Source organism: Neolamprologus brichardi, chromosome 12 (assembly GCF_056152115.1).
Source record: "Neolamprologus brichardi isolate AB-2024 chromosome 12, ASM5615211v1, whole genome shotgun sequence".
Lineage (NCBI taxonomy): Eukaryota > Metazoa > Chordata > Actinopteri > Cichliformes > Cichlidae > Neolamprologus > Neolamprologus brichardi.
Window position 1 is genome coordinate 10,633,029 of NC_142115.1, and position 20,557 is coordinate 10,653,585.

Genomic DNA, 20,557 nt, shown 5'->3' on the forward strand with positions numbered 1-20,557 from the left:
AGGGTTAGGGTTAGGATTATGGATAGGGTTAGGGATAGGGTTAGGGTTAGGTTTATGGATAGGGTTAGGGTTATGGATAGGGTTAGGGTTAGGGTTTATGGTTTAGGGTTAGGGTTAGGGATGAATTGGACAAAAATCATCCAAAACAAACTTTTTATTAGTGTCGAGGGTTAGGGTTAGGGTTAGGGATGAATTGGACAAGGGTTAGGGTTAGGGTTATGGATAGGGTTAGGGTTAGGGTTAGGGTTATGGATAGGGTTAGGGTTAGGGTTAGGGTTATGGATAGGGTTAGGGTTAGGGTTATGGATAGGGTTAGGGTTTATGGTTTAGGTTTAGGGTTAGGGATGAATTGGACAAAAATCATCCAAAACAAACTTTTTATTTGTGTCGAGGGTTAGGGTTAGGGTTAGGATTAGGGTTAGGGATGAATTGGACAAGGGTTAGGGTTAGGGTTATGGATAGGGTTAGGGTTAGGGTTAGGTTTATGGATAGGGTTTGGGTTATGGATAGGGTTAGGTTTAGGGTTTATGGTTTAGGTTTAGGGTTAGGGATGAATTGGACAAAAATCATCCAAAACAAACTTTTTATTAGTGTCGAGGGTTAGGGTTAGGGTTAGGGTTAGGGATGAATTGGACAAGGGTTAGGGTTAGGGTTATGGATAGGGTTAGGGTTAGGGTTAGGGTTATGGATAGGGTTAGGGTTAGGGTTATTGATAGGGTTAGGGTTTATGGTTTAGGGTTAGGGTTAGGGTTAGGGTTAGGGTTTATGGTTTAGGGTTAGGGTTAGGGATGAATTGGACAAAAATCATCCAAAACAAACTTTTTATTAGTGTCGAGGGTTAGGGTTAGGGTTATGGATAGGGTTAGGGTTAGGGTTAGGGTTATGGATAGGGTTAGGGTTAGGTTTAGGGTTATGGATAGTGTTAGGGTTAGGGATATAGATAGGGTTAGGGTTAGGGTTAGGGTTATGGATAGGGTTAGGGTTAGGGTTATGGATAGGGTTAGGGTTTATGGTTTAGGGTTAGGGTTAAGGATGAATTGGACAAAAATCATCCAAAACAAACTTTTTATTAGTGTCGAGGGTTAGGGTTAGGGTGAGGATTAGGGTTAGGGATGAATTGGACAAGGGTTAGGGTTAGGGTTATGGATAGGGTTAGGGTTATGGTTAAGGTTATGGATAGGGTTAGGGTTAGGGTTATGGATAGGGTTAGGGTTTATGGTTTAGGGTTAGGGTTAGCGATGAATTGGACAAAAATCATCCAAAACAAACTTTTTATTAGTGTGGAGGGTTAGGGTTAGGGTTAGGGATGAATTGGACAAGGGTTAAGGTTAGGGTTATGGATAGGGTTAGGGTTAGGGTTAGGGTTATGGATAGGGTTAGGGTTAGGGTTAGGGTTATGGATAGGGTTAAGGTTATGGATAGGGTTAGGGTTAGGGTTTATGGTTTAGGGTTAGGGTTAGGGATGAATTGGACAAGGGTTAGGGTTAGGGTTATGGATAGGGTTAGGGTTGGGGTTAGGGTTAGGGTTATGGATAGGGTTAGGGTTAGGGTTATGGATACGGTTAGGGTTCATGGTTTAGGGTTAGGGTTAGGGATGAATTGGACAAAAATCATCCAAAACAAACTTTTTATTAGTGTCGAGGGTTAGGGTTAGGTTTAGGGTTAGGGATGAATTGGACAAGGGTTAGAGTTAGGGTTATGGATAGGGTTAGGGTTGGGGTTAGGGTTAGGGTTATGGATAGGGTTAGGGTTAGGGTTATGGATAGGGTTAGGGTTTATGGTTTAGGGTTAGGGTTAGGGATGAATTGGACAAAAATCATCCAAAACAAACTTTTTATTAGTGTCGAGGGTTAGGGTTAGGGTTAGGGTTAGGGATGAATTGGACAAGGGTTAGGGTTAGGGTTATGGATAGGGTTAGGGTTAGGGTTAGGGTTATGGATAGGGTTAGGGTTAGGGTTAGGGTTATGGATAGGGTTAGGGTTAGGGTTATGGATAGGGTTAGGGTTTATGGTTTAGGGTTAGGGTTAGGGATGAATTGGACAAAAATCATCCAAAACAAACTTTTTATTAGTATCGACTGTTTGAGTGGTGAGCAGTGAGTCTTTCCTCCGTAGGACAGTTGCATAGAGTTGTAACTATACGCAGGAGGAAGCTGCCATCTTTGCCACACCACAGCCTGTTGTTCTTCTTGCTGAAGTCTTAGGGTTAGGGTTAGGGTTAGGGTTTAGGGTTATGGATAGGGATAGGGTTAGGGTTATGGATAGGGTTAGGGTTAGGGTTATGGATAGGGTTAGGGTTTATGGTTTAGGGTTAGGGTTAGGGATGAATTGGGCAAAAATCATCCAAAACAAACTTTTTATTAGTGTCGAGGGCTAGGGTTAGGGTTAGGGTTAGGGATGAATTGGACAAGGGTTAGGGTTAGGGTTATGGATAGGGTTAGGGTTAGGGTTATGGATAGGGTTAGGGTTTATGGTTTAGGGTTAGGGTTAGGGATGAATTGGACAAAAATCATCCAAAACAAACTTTTTATTAGTGTCGAGGGTTAGGGTTAGGGTTAGGATTAGGGTTAGGGATGAATTGGACAAGGGTTATGTTTAGGGTTATGGATAGGGTTAGGGTTAGGGTTAGGGTTAGGGTTATGGATAGGGTAAGGGTTAGGGTTATGGATAGGGTTTGGGTTTATGGTTTAGTTTTAGGGTTAAGGATGAATTGGACAAAAATATTCCAAAACAAACTTTTTATTAGTGTCGAGGGTTAGGGTTAGGGTTAGGGATGAATTGGACAAGGGTTAGGGTTAGGTTTATGGATAGGGTTAGGGTTAGGGTTAGGGTTATGGATAGGGTTAGGGTTAGGGTTAGGGTTAGGGTTATGGATAGGGTTAGGGTTATGGATAGGGTTAGGGTTAGGGTTAGGGTTATGGATAGTGTTAGGGTTAGGGATATAGATAGGGTTAGGGTTAGGGCTAGGGTTATGGATAGGGTTAGGTTTAGGGTTATGGATAGGGTTAGGGTTTAGGGTTTAGGGTTAGAGTTAGGGATGAATTGGACAAAAATCATCCAAAACAAACTTTTTATTAGTGTCGAGGGTTAGGGTTAGGGTTAGGATTAGGGTTAGGGATGAATTGGACAAGGGTTAGGGTTAGGGTTATGGATAGGGTTAGGGTTAGGGTTAGGGTTATGGATAGGGTTAGGGTTAGGGTTATGGATAGGGTTAGGGTTTATGGTTTAGGGTTAGGGTTAGCGATGAATTGGACAAAAATCATCCAAAACAAACTTTTTATTAGTGTGGAGGGTTAGGGTTAGGGTTAGGGATGAATTGGACAAGGGTTAGGGTTAGGGTTATGGATAGGGTTAGGGTTAGGGTTAGGGTTATGGATAGGGTTAGGGTTAGGGTTAGGGTTATGGATAGGGTTAGGGTTAGGGTTATGGATAGGGTTAGGGTTTATGGTTTAGGGTTAGGGTTAGGGATGAATTGGACAAAAATCATCCAAAACAAACTTTTTATTAGTGTCGACTGTTTGAGTGGTGAGCAGTGAGTCTTTCCTCCGTAGGACAGTTGCATAGAGTTGTAACTATACGCAGGAGGAAGCTGCCATCTTTGCCACACCACAGCCTGTTGTTCTTCTGGCTGAAGCCTTAGGGTTAGGGTTAGGGTTAGGGTTTAGGGTTATGGATAGGCTTAGGGTTAGGGTTATGGATAGGGTTAGGGTTAGGGTTATGGATAGGGTTAGGGTTAGGGTTAGGGTTATGGATAGGGTTAAGGTTATGGATAGGGTTAGGGTTAGGGTTTATGGTTTAGGGTTAGGGTTAGGGATAAATTGGACAAGGGTTAGGGTTAGGGTTATGGATAGGGTTAGGGTTGGGGTGAGGGTTAGGGTTATGGATAGGGTTAGGGTTAGGGTTATGGATAGGGTTAGGGTTTATGGTTTAGGGTTAGGGTTAGGGATGAATTGGACAAAAATCATCCAAAACAAACTTTTTATTAGTGTCGAGGGTTAGGGTAAGGGTTAGGGTTAGGGTTAGGGATGAATTGGACAAGGGTTAGGGTTAGGGTTATGGATAGGGTTAGGGTTAGGGTTAGGGTTATGGATAGGGTTAGGGTTAGGGTTAGGGTTAGGGTTAGGGTTATGGATAGGGTTAGGGTTAGGGTTATGGATAGGGTTAGGGTTTATGGTTTAGGGTTAGGGTTAGGGATGAATTGGACAAAAATCATCCAAAAAAAACTTTTTATTAGTGTCGACTGTTTGAGTGGTGAGCAGTGAGTTGTAACTATACGCAGGAGGAAGCTGCCATCTTTGCCACACCACAGCCTGTTGTTCTTCTTGCTGAAGCCTTAGGGTTAGGGTTTAGGGTTATGGATAGGGTTAGGGATAGGGTTATGGATAGGGTTAGGGTTAGGGTTATGGATAGGGTTAGGGTTTATGGTTTAGGGTTAGGGTTAGGGATGAATTGGGCAAAAATCATCCAAAACAAACTTTTTATTAGTGTCGAGGGCTAGGGTTAGGGTTAGGGTTAGGGATGAATTGGACAAGGGTTAGTGTTAGGGTTATGGATAGGGTTAGGGTTAGGGTTAGGGTTATGGATAGGGTTAGGGTTAGGGTTAGGGTTATGGATAGGGTTAGGGTTAGGGTTATGGATAGGGGTAGGGTTTATGGTTTAGGGTTAGGGTTAGGGATGAATTGGACAAAAATCATCCAAAACAAACTTTTTATTAGTGTCGAGGGTTAGGGTTAGGGTTAGGATTAGGGTTAGGGATGAATTGGACAAGGGTTAGGGTTAGGGTTATGGATAGGGTTAGGGTTAGGGTTAGGGTTATCGATAGGGTAAGGGTTAGGGTTATGGATAGGGTTTGGGTTTATGGTTTAGGTTTAGGGTTAGGGATGAATTGGACAAAAATATTCCAAAACAAACTTTTTATTAGTGTCGAGGGTTAGGGTTAGGGTTAGGGTTAGGGATGAATTGGACAAGGGTTAGGGTTAGGGTTATGGATAGGGTTAGGGTTAGGGTTAGGGTTATGGATAGGGTTAGGGTTAGGGTTAGGGTTATGGATAGGGTTAGGGTTATGGATAGGGTTAGGGTTAGGGTTAGGGTTATGGATAGGGTTAGGGTTAGGGTTAGGGATATGGATAGGGTTAGGGTTAGGTTTAGGGTTATGGATAGGGTTAGGGTTAGGGTTATGGATAGGGTTAGGGTTTATGGTTTAGGGTTAGGGTTAGGGATGAATTGGACAAAAATCATCCAAAACAAACTTTTTATTAGTGTCGAGGGTTAGGGTTAGGGTTAGGGTTAGGATTAGGGTTAGGGATGAATTGGACAAGGGTTAGGGTTAGGGTTATGGATAGGGTTAGGGTTAGGGTTAGGGTTATGGATAGGGTTAGGGTTAGGGTTATGGATACGGTTAGGGTTTATGGTTTAGGGTTAGGGTTAGGGATGAATTGGACAAAAATCATCCAAAAATAAACTTTTTATTAGTGTCGAGGGTTAGGGTTAGGGTTAGGGATGAATTGGACAAAAATCATCCAAAACAAACTTTTTATTAGTGTCGACGGTTAGGGTTAGGGTTAGGGATGAATTGGACAAGGGTTAGGGTTAGGGTTATGGATAGGGTTAGGGTTAGGGTTAGGATTAGGGTTATGGATAGGGTTAGGGTTAGGGTTATGGATAGGGTTAGGGTTTATGGTTTAGGGTTAGGGTTAGGGATGAATTGGACAAAAATCATCCAAAACAAACTTTTTATTAGTGTCGACGGTTAGGGTTAGGGTTAGGGTTAGGGATGAATTGGACAAGGGTTAGGGTTAGGGTTATGGATAGGGTTAGGGTTAGGGTTAGGGTTATGGATAGGGTTAGGGTTAGGGTTATGGATAGGGTTAGGGTTTATGGTTTAGGGTTAGGGTTAGGGATGAATTGGACAAAAATCATCCAAAACAAACTTTTTATTAGTGTCGAGGGTTAGGGTTAGGGTTAGGGTTAGGGATGAATTGGACAAGGGTTAGGGTTAGGGTTATGGATAGGGTTAGGGTTAGGGTTAGGGTTATGGATAGGGTTAGGGTTAGGGTTAGGGTTCTGGATAGGGTTAGGGTTATGGATAGGGTTAGGGTTACGGTTTATGGTTTAGGGTTAGGGTTAGGGATGAATTGGACAAAAATCATCCAAAACAAACTTTTTATTAGTGTCGACGGTTAGGGTTAGGGTTAGGGTTAGGGATGAATTGGACAAGGGTTAGGGTTAGGGTTATGGATAGGATTAGGGTTAGGGTTAGGGTTAGGGTTATGGATAGGGTTAGGGTTAGGGTTATGGATAGGGTTAGGGTTTATGGTTTAGGGTTAGGGTTAGGGATGAATTGGACAAAAATCATCCAAAACAAACTTTTTATTAGTGTCGAGGGTTAGGGTTAGGGTTAGGGTTAGGGATGAATTGGACAAGGGTTAGGGTTAGGGTTATGGATAGGGTTAGGGTTAGGGTTAGGGTTATGGATAGGGTTAGGGTTAGGGTTATGGATAGGGTTAGGGTTTATGGTTTAGGGTTAGGGTTAGGGATGAATTGGACAAAAATCATCCAAAACAAAGTTTTTATTTGTGTCGAGGGTTAGGGTTAGGGTTAGGATTAGGGTTAGGGATGAATTGGACAAGGGTTAGGGTTAGGGTTATGGATAGGGTTAGGGTTAGGGTTAGGGTTATGGATAGGGTTAGGGTTAGGGTTAGGGATGAATTGGACAAGGGTTAGGGTTAGGGTTATGGATAGGGTTAGGGTTAGGGTTAGGGTTATGGATAGGGTTAGGGTTAGGGTTAGGGTTATGGATAGGGTTAGGGTTATGGATAGGGTTAGGGTTAGGGTTTATGGTTTAGGGTTAGGGTTAGGGATGAATTGGACAAAAATCATCCAAAACAAACTTTTTATTAGTGTCGAGGGTTAGGGTTAGGGTTAGGGATGAATTGGACAAGGGTTAGGGTTAGGGTTATGGATAGGGTTAGGGTTAGGGTTAGGGTTATGGATAGGGTTAGGGTTAGGGTTAGGGTTATGGATAGGGTTAGGGTTATGGATAGGGTTAGGGTTACGGTTTATGGTTTAGGGTTAGGGTTAGGGATGAATTGGACAAAAATCATCCAAAACAAACTTTTTATTAGTGTCGACGGTTAGGGTTAGGGTTAGGGTTAGGGATGAATTGGACAAGGGTTAGGGTTAGGGTTATGGATAGGGTTAGGGTTAGGGTTAGGGTTAGGGTTATGGATAGGGTTAGGGTTAGGGTTATGGATAGGGTTAGGGTTTATGGTTTAGGGTTAGGGTTAGGGATGAATTGGACAAAAATCATCCAAAACAAACTTTTTATTAGTGTCGAGGGTTAGGGTTAGGGTTAGGGTTAGGGATGAATTGGACAAGGGTTAGGGTTAGGGTTATGGATAGGGTTAGGGTTAGGGTTAGGGTTATGGATAGGGTTAGGGTTAGGGTTATGGATAGGGTTAGGGTTTATGGTTTAGGGTTAGGGTTAGGGATGAATTTGACAAAAATCATCCAAAACAAAGTTTTTATTTGTGTCGAGGGTTAGGGTTAGGGTTAGGATTAGGGTTAGGGATGAATTGGACAAGGGTTAGGGTTAGGGTTATGGATAGGGTTAGGGTTAGGGTTAGGGTTATGGATAGGGTTAGGGTTAGGGTTAGGGATGAATTGGACAAGGGTTAGGGTTAGGGTTATGGATAGGGTTAGGGTTAGGGTTAGGGTTATGGATAGGGTTAGGGTTAGGGTTAGGGTTATGGATAGGGTTAGGGTTATGGATAGGGTTAGGGTTAGGGTTTATGGTTTAGGGTTAGGGTTAGGGATGAATTGGACAAAAATCATCCAAAACAAACTTTTTATTAGTGTCGAGGGTTAGGGTTAGGGTTAGGGATGAATTGGACAAGGGTTAGGGTTAGGGTTATGGATAGGGTTAGGGTTAGGGTTAGGGTTATGGATAGGGTTAGGGTTAGGGATGAATTGGACAAGGGTTAGGGTTAGGGTTATGGATAGGGTTAGGGTTTATGGTTTAGGGTTAGGGTTAGGGATGAATTGGACAAAAATCATCCAAAACAAACTTTTTATTAGTGTCGACTGTTTGAGTGGTTAGCAGTGAGTCTTTCCTCCGTAGGACAGTTGCATAGCGTTGTAACTATACGCAGGAGGAAGCTGCCATCTTTGCCACACCACAGCCTGTTGTTCTTCTGGCTGAAGCCTTAGGGTTAGGGTTAGGGTTAGGGTTTAGGGTTATGGACAAGGGTTAGGGTTAGGGTTATGGATAGGGTTAGGGTTAGGGTTAGGGTTAGGGTTATGGATAGGGTTAGGGTTAGGGTTATGGATAGGGTTAGGGTTTATGGTTTAGGGTTAGGGTTAGGGATGAATTGGACAAAAATCATCCAAAACAAACTTTTTATTAGTGTCGACGGTTAGGGTTAGGGTTAGGGTTAGGGATGAATTGGACAAGGGTTAGGGTTAGGGTTATGGATAGGGTTAGGGTTAGGGTTAGGGTTAGGGTTATGGATAGGGTTAGGGTTATGGATAGGGTTAGGGTTTATGGTTAAGGGTTAGGGTTAGGGATGAATTGGACAAAAATCATCCAAAACAAACTTTTTATTAGTGTCGAGGGTTAGGGTTAGGGTTAGGGTTAGGGATGAATTGGACAAGGGTTAGGGTTAGGGTTATGGATAGGGTTAGGGTTAGGGTTAGGGTTATGGATAGGGTTAGGGTTAGGGTTATGGATAGGGTTAGGGTTAGGGTTATGGATAGGGTTAGGGTTTATGGTTTAGGGTTAGGGTTAGGGATGAATTGGACAAAAATCATCCAAAACAAACTTTTTATTAGTGTCGAGGGTTAGGGTTAGGGTTAGGTTTAGGGTTAGGGATGAATTGGACAAGGGTTAGGGTTAGGGTTATGGATAGGGTTAGGGTTAGGTTTAGGGTTATGGATAGGGTTAGGGTTAGGGTTAGGGTTAGGGTTATGGATAGGGTTAGGGTTATGGATAGGGTTAGGGTTAGGGTTTATGGTTTAGGGTTAGGGTTAGGGATGAATTGGACAAAAATCATCCAAAACAAACTTTTTATTAGTGTCGAGGATTAGAGTTAGGGTTAGGGTTAGGGATGAATTGGACAAGGGTTAGGGTTAGGGTTATGGATAGGGTTAGGGTTAGGGTTAGGGTTATGGATAGGGTTAGGGTTAGGGTTATGGATAGGGTTAGGGTTTATGGTTTAGGGTTAGGGTTAGGGATGAATTGGACAAAAATCATCCAAAACAAACTTTTTATTAGTGTCGACGGTTAGGGTTAGGGTTAGGGATGAATTGGACAAGGGTTAGGGTTAGGGTTATGGATAGGGTTAGGGTTAGGGTTAGGGTTAGGGTTATGGATAGGGTTAGGGTTAGGGTTATGGATAGGGTTAGGGTTTATGGTTTAGGGTTAGGGTTAGGGATGAATTGGACAAAAATCATCCAAAACAAACTTTTTATTAGTGTCGACGGTTAGGGTTAGGGTTAGGGTTAGGGTTAGGGTTTAGGGTTATGGATAGGGATAGGGTTAGGGTTATGGATAGGGTTAGGGTTAGGGTTATGGATAGGGTTAGGGTTTATGGTTTAGGGTTAGGGTTAGGGATGAATTGGGCAAAAATCATCCAAAACAAACTTTTTATTAGTGTCGAGGGCTAGGGTTAGGGTTAGGGTTAGGGATGAATTGGACAAGGGTTAGGGTTAGGGTTATGGATAGGGTTAGGGTTAGGGTTATGGATAGGGTTAGGGTTTATGGTTTAGGGTTAGGGTTAGGGATGAATTGGACAAAAATCATCCAAAACAAACTTTTTATTAGTGTCGAGGGTTAGGGTTAGGGTTAGGATTAGGGTTAGGGATGAATTGGACAAGGGTTATGTTTAGGGTTATGGATAGGGTTAGGGTTAGGGTTAGGGTTAGGGTTATGGATAGGGTAAGGGTTAGGGTTATGGATAGGGTTTGGGTTTATGGTTTAGTTTTAGGGTTAAGGATGAATTGGACAAAAATATTCCAAAACAAACTTTTTATTAGTGTCGAGGGTTAGGGTTAGGGTTAGGGATGAATTGGACAAGGGTTAGGGTTAGGTTTATGGATAGGGTTAGGGTTAGGGTTAGGGTTATGGATAGGGTTAGGGTTAGGGTTAGGGTTAGGGTTATGGATAGGGTTAGGGTTATGGATAGGGTTAGGGTTAGGGTTAGGGTTATGGATAGTGTTAGGGTTAGGGATATAGATAGGGTTAGGGTTAGGGTTAGGGCTAGGGTTATGGATAGGGTTAGGTTTAGGGTTATGGATAGGGTTAGGGTTTAGGGTTTAGGGTTAGAGTTAGGGATGAATTGGACAAAAATCATCCAAAACAAACTTTTTATTAGTGTCGAGGGTTAGGGTTAGGGTTAGGATTAGGGTTAGGGATGAATTGGACAAGGGTTAGGGTTAGGGTTATGGATAGGGTTAGGGTTAGGGTTAGGGTTATGGATAGGGTTAGGGTTAGGGTTATGGATAGGGTTAGGGTTTATGGTTTAGGGTTAGGGTTAGCGATGAATTGGACAAAAATCATCCAAAACAAACTTTTTATTAGTGTGGAGGGTTAGGGTTAGGGTTAGGGATGAATTGGACAAGGGTTAGGGTTAGGGTTATGGATAGGGTTAGGGTTAGGGTTAGGGTTATGGATAGGGTTAGGGTTAGGGTTAGGGTTATGGATAGGGTTAAGGTTATGGATAGGGTTAGGGTTAGGGTTAGGGTTATGGATAGTGTTAGGGTTAGGGATATAGATAGGGTTAGGGTTAGGGTTAGGGTTAGGGTTATGGATAGGGTTAGGGTTAGGGTTATGGATAGGGTTAGGGTTTATGGTTTAGGGTTAGGGTTAGGGATGAATTGGACAAAAATCATCCAAAACAAACTTTTTATTAGTGTCGAGGGTTAGGGTTAGGGTGAGGATTAGGGTTAGGGATGAATTGGACAAGGGTTAGGGTTAGGGTTATGGATAGGGTTAGGGTTAGGGTTAAGGTTATGGATAGGGTTAGGGTTAGGGTTATGGATAGGGTTAGGGTTTATGGTTTAGGGTTAGGGTTAGCGATGAATTGGACAAAAATCATCCAAAACAAACTTTTTATTAGTGTGGAGGGTTAGGGTTAGGGTTAGGGATGAATTGGACAAGGGTTAAGGTTAGGGTTATGGATAGGGTTAGGGTTAGGGTTAGGGTTATGGATAGGGTTAGGGTTAGGGTTAGGGTTATGGATAGGGTTAAGGTTATGGATAGGGTTAGGGTTAGGGTTTATGGTTTAGGGTTAGGGTTAGGGATGAATTGGACAAGGGTTAGGGTTAGGGTTATGGATAGGGTTAGGGTTGGGGTTAGGGTTAGGGTTATGGATAGGGTTAGGGTTAGGGTTATGGATACGGTTAGGGTTCATGGTTTAGGGTTAGGGTTAGGGATGAATTGGACAAAAATCATCCAAAACAAACTTTTTATTAGTGTCGAGGGTTAGGGTTAGGGTTAGGGTTAGGGATGAATTGGACAAGGGTTAGAGTTAGGGTTATGGATAGGGTTAGGGTTGGGGTTAGGGTTAGGGTTATGGATAGGGTTAGGGTTAGGGTTATGGATAGGGTTAGGGTTTATGGTTTAGGGTTACGGTTAGGGATGAATTGGACAAAAATCATCCAAAACAAACTTTTTATTAGTGTCGAGGGTTAGGGTTAGGGTTAGGGTTAGGGATGAATTGGACAAGGGTTAGGGTTAGGGTTATGGATAGGGTTAGGGTTAGGGTTAGGGTTATGGATAGGGTTAGGGTTAGGGTTAGGGTTATGGATAGGGTTAGGGTTAGGGTTATGGATAGGGTTAGGGTTTATGGTTTAGGGTTAGGGTTAGGGATGAATTGGACAAAAATCATCCAAAACAAACTTTTTATTAGTGTCGACTGTTTGAGTGGTGAGCAGTGAGTCTTTCCTCCGTAGGACAGTTGCATAGAGTTGTAACTATACGCAGGAGGAAGCTGCCATCTTTGCCACACCACAGCCTGTTGTTCTTCTGGCTGAAGCCTTAGGGTTAGGGTTAGGGTTAGGGTTTAGGGTTATGGATAGGCTTAGGGTTAGGGTTATGGATAGGGTTAGGGTTAGGGTTATGGATAGGGTTAGGGTTAGGGTTAGGGTTATGGATAGGGTTAAGGTTATGGATAGGGTTAGGGTTAGGGTTTATGGTTTAGGGTTAGGGTTAGGGATAAATTGGACAAGGGTTAGGGTTAGGGTTATGGATAGGGTTAGGGTTGGGGTGAGGGTTAGGGTTATGGATAGGGTTAGGGTTAGGGTTATGGATAGGGTTAGGGTTTATGGTTTAGGGTTAGGGTTAGGGATGAATTGGACAAAAATCATCCAAAACAAACTTTTTATTAGTGTCGAGGGTTAGGGTAAGGGTTAGGGTTAGGGTTAGGGATGAATTGGACAAGGGTTAGGGTTAGGGTTATGGATAGGGTTAGGGTTAGGGTTAGGGTTATGGATAGGGTTAGGGTTAGGGTTAGGGTTAGGGTTAGGGTTATGGATAGGGTTAGGGTTAGGGTTATGGATAGGGTTAGGGTTTATGGTTTAGGGTTAGGGTTAGGGATGAATTGGACAAAAATCATCCAAAAAAAACTTTTTATTAGTGTCGACTGTTTGAGTGGTGAGCAGTGAGTTGTAACTATACGCAGGAGGAAGCTGCCATCTTTGCCACACCACAGCCTGTTGTTCTTCTTGCTGAAGCCTTAGGGTTAGGGTTTAGGGTTATGGATAGGGTTAGGGATAGGGTTATGGATAGGGTTAGGGTTAGGGTTATGGATAGGGTTAGGGTTTATGGTTTAGGGTTAGGGTTAGGGATGAATTGGGCAAAAATCATCCAAAACAAACTTTTTATTAGTGTCGAGGGCTAGGGTTAGGGTTAGGGTTAGGGATGAATTGGACAAGGGTTAGTGTTAGGGTTATGGATAGGGTTAGGGTTAGGGTTAGGGTTATGGATAGGGTTAGGGTTAGGGTTAGGGTTATGGATAGGGTTAGGGTTAGGGTTATGGATAGGGTTAGGGTTTATGGTTTAGGGTTAGGGTTAGGGATGAATTGGACAAAAATCATCCAAAACAAACTTTTTATTAGTGTCGAGGGTTAGGGTTAGGGTTAGGATTAGGGTTAGGGATGAATTGGACAAGGGTTAGGGTTAGGGTTATGGATAGGGTTAGGGTTAGGGTTAGGGTTATCGATAGGGTAAGGGTTAGGGTTATGGATAGGGTTTGGGTTTATGGTTTAGGTTTAGGGTTAGGGATGAATTGGACAAAAATATTCCAAAACAAACTTTTTATTAGTGTCGAGGGTTAGGGTTAGGGTTAGGGTTAGGGATGAATTGGACAAGGGTTAGGGTTAGGGTTATGGATAGGGTTAGGGTTAGGGTTAGGGTTATGGATAGGGTTAGGGTTAGGGTTAGGGTTATGGATAGGGTTAGGGTTATGGATAGGGTTAGGGTTAGGGTTAGGGTTAGGGTTATGGATAGGGTTAGGGTTAGGGTTAGGGATATGGATAGGGTTAGGGTTAGGTTTAGGGTTATGGATAGGGTTAGGGTTAGGGTTATGGATAGGGTTAGGGTTTATGGTTTAGGGTTAGGGTTAGGGATGAATTGGACAAAAATCATCCAAAACAAACTTTTTATTAGTGTCGAGGGTTAGGGTTAGGGTTAGGGTTAGGATTAGGGTTAGGGATGAATTGGACAAGGGTTAGGGTTAGGGTTATGGATAGGGTTAGGGTTAGGGTTAGGGTTATGGATAGGGTTAGGGTTAGGGTTATGGATACGGTTAGGGTTTATGGTTTAGGGTTAGGGTTAGGGATGAATTGGACAAAAATCATCCAAAAATAAACTTTTTATTAGTGTCGAGGGTTAGGGTTAGGGTTAGGGATGAATTGGACAAAAATCATCCAAAACAAACTTTTTATTAGTGTCGACGGTTAGGGTTAGGGTTAGGGATGAATTGGACAAGGGTTAGGGTTAGGGTTATGGATAGGGTTAGGGTTAGGGTTAGGATTAGGGTTATGGATAGGGTTAGGGTTAGGGTTATGGATAGGGTTAGGGTTTATGGTTTAGGGTTAGGGTTAGGGATGAATTGGACAAAAATCATCCAAAACAAACTTTTTATTAGTGTCGACGGTTAGGGTTAGGGTTAGGGTTAGGGATGAATTGGACAAGGGTTAGGGTTAGGGTTATGGATAGGGTTAGGGTTAGGGTTAGGGTTATGGATAGGGTTAGGGTTAGGGTTATGGATAGGGTTAGGGTTTATGGTTTAGGGTTAGGGTTAGGGATGAATTGGACAAAAATCATCCAAAAGAAACTTTTTATTAGTGTCGAGGGTTAGGGTTAGGGTTAGGGTTAGGGATGAATTGGACAAGGGTTAGGGTTAGGGTTATGGATAGGGTTAGGGTTAGGGTTAGGGTTATGGATAGGGTTAGGGTTAGGGTTAGGGTTCTGGATAGGGTTAGGGTTATGGATAGGGTTAGGGTTACGGTTTATGGTTTAGGGTTAGGGTTAGGGATGAATTGGACAAAAATCATCCAAAACAAACTTTTTATTAGTGTCGACGGTTAGGGTTAGGGTTAGGGTTAGGGATGAATTGGACAAGGGTTAGGGTTAGGGTTATGGATAGGATTAGGGTTAGGGTTAGGGTTAGGGTTATGGATAGGGTTAGGGTTAGGGTTATGGATAGGGTTAGGGTTTATGGTTTAGGGTTAGGGTTAGGGATGAATTGGACAAAAATCATCCAAAACAAACTTTTTATTAGTGTCGAGGGTTAGGGTTAGGGTTAGGGTTAGGGATGAATTGGACAAGGGTTAGGGTTAGGGTTATGGATAGGGTTAGGGTTAGGGTTAGGGTTATGGATAGGGTTAGGGTTAGGGTTATGGATAGGGTTAGGGTTTATGGTTTAGGGTTAGGGTTAGGGATGAATTGGACAAAAATCATCCAAAACAAAGTTTTTATTTGTGTCGAGGGTTAGGGTTAGGGTTAGGATTAGGGTTAGGGATGAATTGGACAAGGGTTAGGGTTAGGGTTATGGATAGGGTTAGGGTTAGGGTTAGGGTTATGGATAGGGTTAGGGTTAGGGTTAGGGATGAATTGGACAAGGGTTAGGGTTAGGGTTATGGATAGGGTTAGGGTTAGGGTTAGGGTTATGGATAGGGTTAGGGTTAGGGTTAGGGTTATGGATAGGGTTAGGGTTATGGATAGGGTTAGGGTTAGGGTTTATGGTTTAGGGTTAGGGTTAGGGATGAATTGGACAAAAATCATCCAAAACAAACTTTTTATTAGTGTCGAGGGTTAGGGTTAGGGTTAGGGATGAATTGGACAAGGGTTAGGGTTAGGGTTATGGATAGGGTTAGGGTTAGGGTTAGGGTTATGGATAGGGTTAGGGTTAGGGTTAGGGTTATGGATAGGGTTAGGGTTATGGATAGGGTTAGGGTTACGGTTTATGGTTTAGGGTTAGGGTTAGGGATGAATTGGACAAAAATCATCCAAAACAAACTTTTTATTAGTGTCGACGGTTAGGGTTAGGGTTAGGGTTAGGGATGAATTGGACAAGGGTTAGGGTTAGGGTTATGGATAGGGTTAGGGTTAGGGTTAGGGTTAGGGTTATGGATAGGGTTAGGGTTAGGGTTATGGATAGGGTTAGGGTTTATGGTTTAGGGTTAGGGTTAGGGATGAATTGGACAAAAATCATCCAAAACAAACTTTTTATTAGTGTCGAGGGTTAGGGTTAGGGTTAGGGTTAGGGATGAATTGGACAAGGGTTAGGGTTAGGGTTATGGATAGGGTTAGGGTTAGGGTTAGGGTTATGGATAGGGTTAGGGTTAGGGTTAGGGTTATGGATAGGGTTAGGGTTTATGGTTTAGGGTTAGGGTTAGGGATGAATTTGACAAAAATCATCCAAAACAAAGTTTTTATTTGTGTCGAGGGTTAGGGTTAGGGTTAGGATTAGGGTTAGGGATGAATTGGACAAGGGTTAGGGTTAGGGTTATGGATAGGGTTAGGGTTAGGGTTAGGGTTATGGATAGGGTTAGGGTTAGGGTTAGGGATGAATTGGACAAGGGTTAGGGTTAGGGTTATGGATAGGGTTAGGGTTAGGGTTAGGGTTATGGATAGGGTTAGGGTTAGGGTTAGGGTTATGGATAGGGTTAGGGTTATGGATAGGGTTAGGGTTAGGGTTTATGGTTTAGGGTTAGGGTTAGGGATGAATTGGACAAAAATCATCCAAAACAAACTTTTTATTAGTGTCGAGGGTTAGGGTTAGGGTTAGGGATGAATTGGACAAGGGTTAGGGTTAGGGTTATGGATAGGGTTAGGGTTAGGGTTAGGGTTATGGATAGGGTTAGGGTTAGGGATGAATTGGACAAGGGTTAGGGTTAGGGTTATGGATAGGGTTAGGGTTTATGGTTTAGGGTTAGGGTTAGGGATGAATTGGACAAAAATCATCCAAAACAAACTTTTTATTAGTGTCGACTGTTTGAGTGGTTAGCAGTGAGTCTTTCCTCCGTAGGACAGTTGCATAGCGTTGTAACTATACGCAGGAGGAAGCTGCCATCTTTGCCACACCACAGCCTGTTGTTCTTCTGGCTGAAGCCTTAGGGTTAGGGTTAGGGTTAGGGTTTAGGGTTATGGACAAGGGTTAGGGTTAGGGTTATGGATAGGGTTAGGGTTAGGGTTAGGGTTAGGGTTATGGATAGGGTTAGGGTTAGGGTTATGGATAGGGTTAGGGTTTATGGTTTAGGGTTAGGGTTAGGGATGAATTGGACAAAAATCATCCAAAACAAACTTTTTATTAGTGTCGACGGTTAGGGTTAGGGTTAGGGTTAGGGATGAATTGGACAAGGGTTAGGGTTAGGGTTATGGATAGGGTTAGGGTTAGGGTTAGGGTTAGGGTTATGGATAGGGTTAGGGTTATGGATAGGGTTAGGGTTTATGGTTAAGGGTTAGGGTTAGGGATGAATTGGACAAAAATCATCCAAAACAAACTTTTTATTAGTGTCGAGGGTTAGGGTTAGGGTTAGGGTTAGGGATGAATTGGACAAGGGTTAGGGTTAGGGTTATGGATAGGGTTAGGGTTAGGGTTAGGGTTATGGATAGGGTTAGGGTTAGGGTTATGGATAGGGTTAGGGTTAGGGTTATGGATAGGGTTAGGGTTTATGGTTTAGGGTTAGGGTTAGGGATGAATTGGACAAAAATCATCCAAAACAAACTTTTTATTAGTGTCGAGGGTTAGGGTTAGGGTTAGGTTTAGGGTTAGGGATGAATTGGACAAGGGTTAGGGTTAGGGTTATGGATAGGGTTAGGGTTAGGTTTAGGGTTATGGATAGGGTTAGGGTTAGGGTTAGGGTTAGGGTTATGGATAGGGTTAGGGTTATGGATAGGGTTAGGGTTAGGGTTTATGGTTTAGGGTTAGGGTTAGGGATGAATTGGACAAAAATCATCCAAAACAAACTTTTTATTAGTGTCGAGGATTAGAGTTAGGGTTAGGGTTAGGGATGAATTGGACAAGGGTTAGGGTTAGGGTTATGGATAGGGTTAGGGTTAGGGTTAGGGTTATGGATAGGGTTAGGGTTAGGGTTATGGATAGGGTTAGGGTTTATGGTTTAGGGTTAGGGTTAGGGATGAATTGGACAAAAATCATCCAAAACAAACTTTTTATTAGTGTCGACGGTTAGGGTTAGGGTTAGGGATGAATTGGACAAGGGTTAGGGTTAGGGTTATGGATAGGGTTAGGGTTAGGGTTAGGGTTAGGGTTATGGATAGGGTTAGGGTTAGGGTTATGGATAGGGTTAGGGTTTATGGTTTAGGGTTAGGGTTAGGGATGAATTGGACAAAAATCATCCAAAACAAACTTTTTATTAGTGTCGACGGTTAGGGTTAGGGTTAGGGTTAGGGATGAATTGGACAAGGGTTAGGGTTAGGGTTATGGATAGGGTTAGGGTTAGGGTTAGGGTTATGGATAGGGTTAGGGTTAGGGTTATGGATAGGGTTAGGGTTTATGGTTTAGGGTTAGGGTTAGGGATGAATTGGACAAAAATCATCCAAAACAAACTTTTTATTAGTGTCGAGGGTTAGGGTTAGGGTTAGGGTTAGGGATGAATTGGACAAGGGTTAGGGTTAGGGTTATGGATAGGGTTAGGGTTAGGGTTAGGGTTATGGATAGGGTTAGGGTTAGGGTTAGGGTTATGGATAGGGTTAGGGTTATGGATAGGGTTAGGGTTTATGGTTTAGGGTTAGGGTTAGGGATGAATTGGACAAAAATCATCCAAAACAAACTTTTTATTAGTGTCGAGGGTTAGGGTTAGGGTTAGGGTTAGGGATGAATTGGACAAGGGTTAGGGTTAGGGTTATGGATAGGGTTAGGGTTAGGGTTAGGGTTATGGATAGGGTTAGGGTTAGGGTTATGGATAGGGTTAGGGTTTATGGTTTAGGGTTAGGGTTAGGGATGAATTGGACAAAAATCATCCAAAACAAAGTTTTTATTTGTGTCGAGGGTTAGGGTTAGGGTTAGGGTTAGGATTAGGGTTAGGGATGAATTGGACAAGGGTTAGGGTTAGGGTTATGGATAGGGTTAGGGTTAGGGTTAGGGTTATGGATAGGGTTAGGGTTAGGGTTAGGGATGAATTGGACAAGGGTTAGGGTTAGGGTTATGGATAGGGTTAGGGTTAGGGTTAGGGTTAGGGTTATGGATAGGGTTAGGGTTAGGGTTAGGGTTATGGATAGGGTTAGGGTTATGGATAGGGTTAGGGTTAGGGTTTATGGTTTAGGGTTAGGGTTAGGGATGAATTGGACAAAAATCATCCAAAACAAACTTTTTATTAGTGTCGAGGGTTAGGGTTAGGGTTAGGGATGAATTGGACAAGGGTTAGGGTTAGGGTTATGGATAGGGTTAGGGTTAGGGTTAGGGTTATGGATAGGGTTAGGGTTAGGGTTAGGGATGAATTGGACAAGGGTTAGGGTTAGGGTTATGGATAGGGTTAGGGTTTATGGTTTAGGGTTAGGGTTAGGGATGAATTGGACAAAAATCATCCAAAACAAACTTTTTATTAGTGTCGACTGTTTGAGTGGTTAGCAGTGAGTCTTTCCTCCGTAGGACAGTTGCATAGCGTTGTAACTATACGCAGGAGGAAGCTGCCATCTTTGCCACACCACAGCCTGTTGTTCTTCTGGCTGAAGCCTTAGGGTTAGGGTTAGGGTTAGGGTTTAGGGTTATGGACAAGGGTTAGGGTTAGGGTTATGGATAGGGTTAGGGTTAGGGTTAGGGTTAGGGTTATGGATAGGGTTAGGGTTAGGGTTATGGATAGGGTTAGGGTTTATGGTTTAGGGTTAGGGTTAGGGATGAATTGGACAAAAATCATCCAAAACAAACTTTTTATTAGTGTCGACGGTTAGGGTTAGGGTTAGGGTTAGGGATGAATTGGACAAGGGTTAGGGTTAGGGTTATGGATAGGGTTAGGGTTAGGGTTAGGGTTAGGGTTATGGATAGGGTTAGGGTTAGGGTTATGGATAGGGTTAGGGTTTATGGTTTAGGGTTAGGGTTAGGGATGAATTGGACAAAAATCATCCAAAACAAACTTTTTATTAGTGTCGAGGGTTAGGGTTAGGGTTAGGGTTAGGGATGAATTGGACAAGGGTTAGGGTTAGGGTTATGGATAGGGTTAGGGTTAGGGTTAGGGTTATGGATAGGGTTAGGATTAGGGTTATGGATAGGGTTAGGGTTTATGGTTTAGGGTTAGGGTTAGGGATGAATTGGACAAAAATCATCCAAAACAAACTTTTTATTAGTGTCGACTGTTTGAGTGGTGAGCAGTGAGTCTTTCCTCCGTAGGACAGTTGCATAGCGTTGTAACTATACGCAGGAGGAAGCTGCCATCTTTGCCACACCACAGCCTGTTGTTCTTCTGGCTGAAGCCTTAGGGTTAGGGTTAGGGTTAGGGTTTAGGGTTATGGAAAGGCTTAGGGTTAGGGTTATGGATAGGGTTAGGGTTAGGGTTAGGGTTATGGATAGGGTTAGGGTTAGGGTTATGGATAGGGTTAGGGTTTATGGTTTAGGGTTAGGGTTAGGGATGAATTGGACAAAAATCATCCAAAACAAACTTTTTATTAGTGTCGAGGGTTATGGTTAGGGTTAGGGTTAGGGATGAATTGGACAAGGGTTAGGGTTAGGGTTATGGATAGGGTTAGGGTTTATGGTTTAGGGTTAGGGTTAGGGATGAATTGGACAAAAATCATCCAAAACAAACTTTTTATTAGTGTCGAGGGTTAGGGTTAGGGTTAGGGATGAATTGGACAAGGGTTAGGGTTAGGGTTATGGATAGGGTTAGGGTTAGGGTTAGGGTTATGGATAGGGTTAGGGTTAGGGTTAGGGTTATGGATAGGGTTAGGGTTATGGATAGGGTTAGGGTTAGGGTTTATGGTTTAGGGTTAGGGTTAGGGATGAATTGGACAAAAATCATCCAAAACAAACTTTTTATTAGTGTCGAGGGTTAGGGTTAGGGTTAGGGTTAGGGATGAATTGGACAAGGGTTAGGGTTAGGGT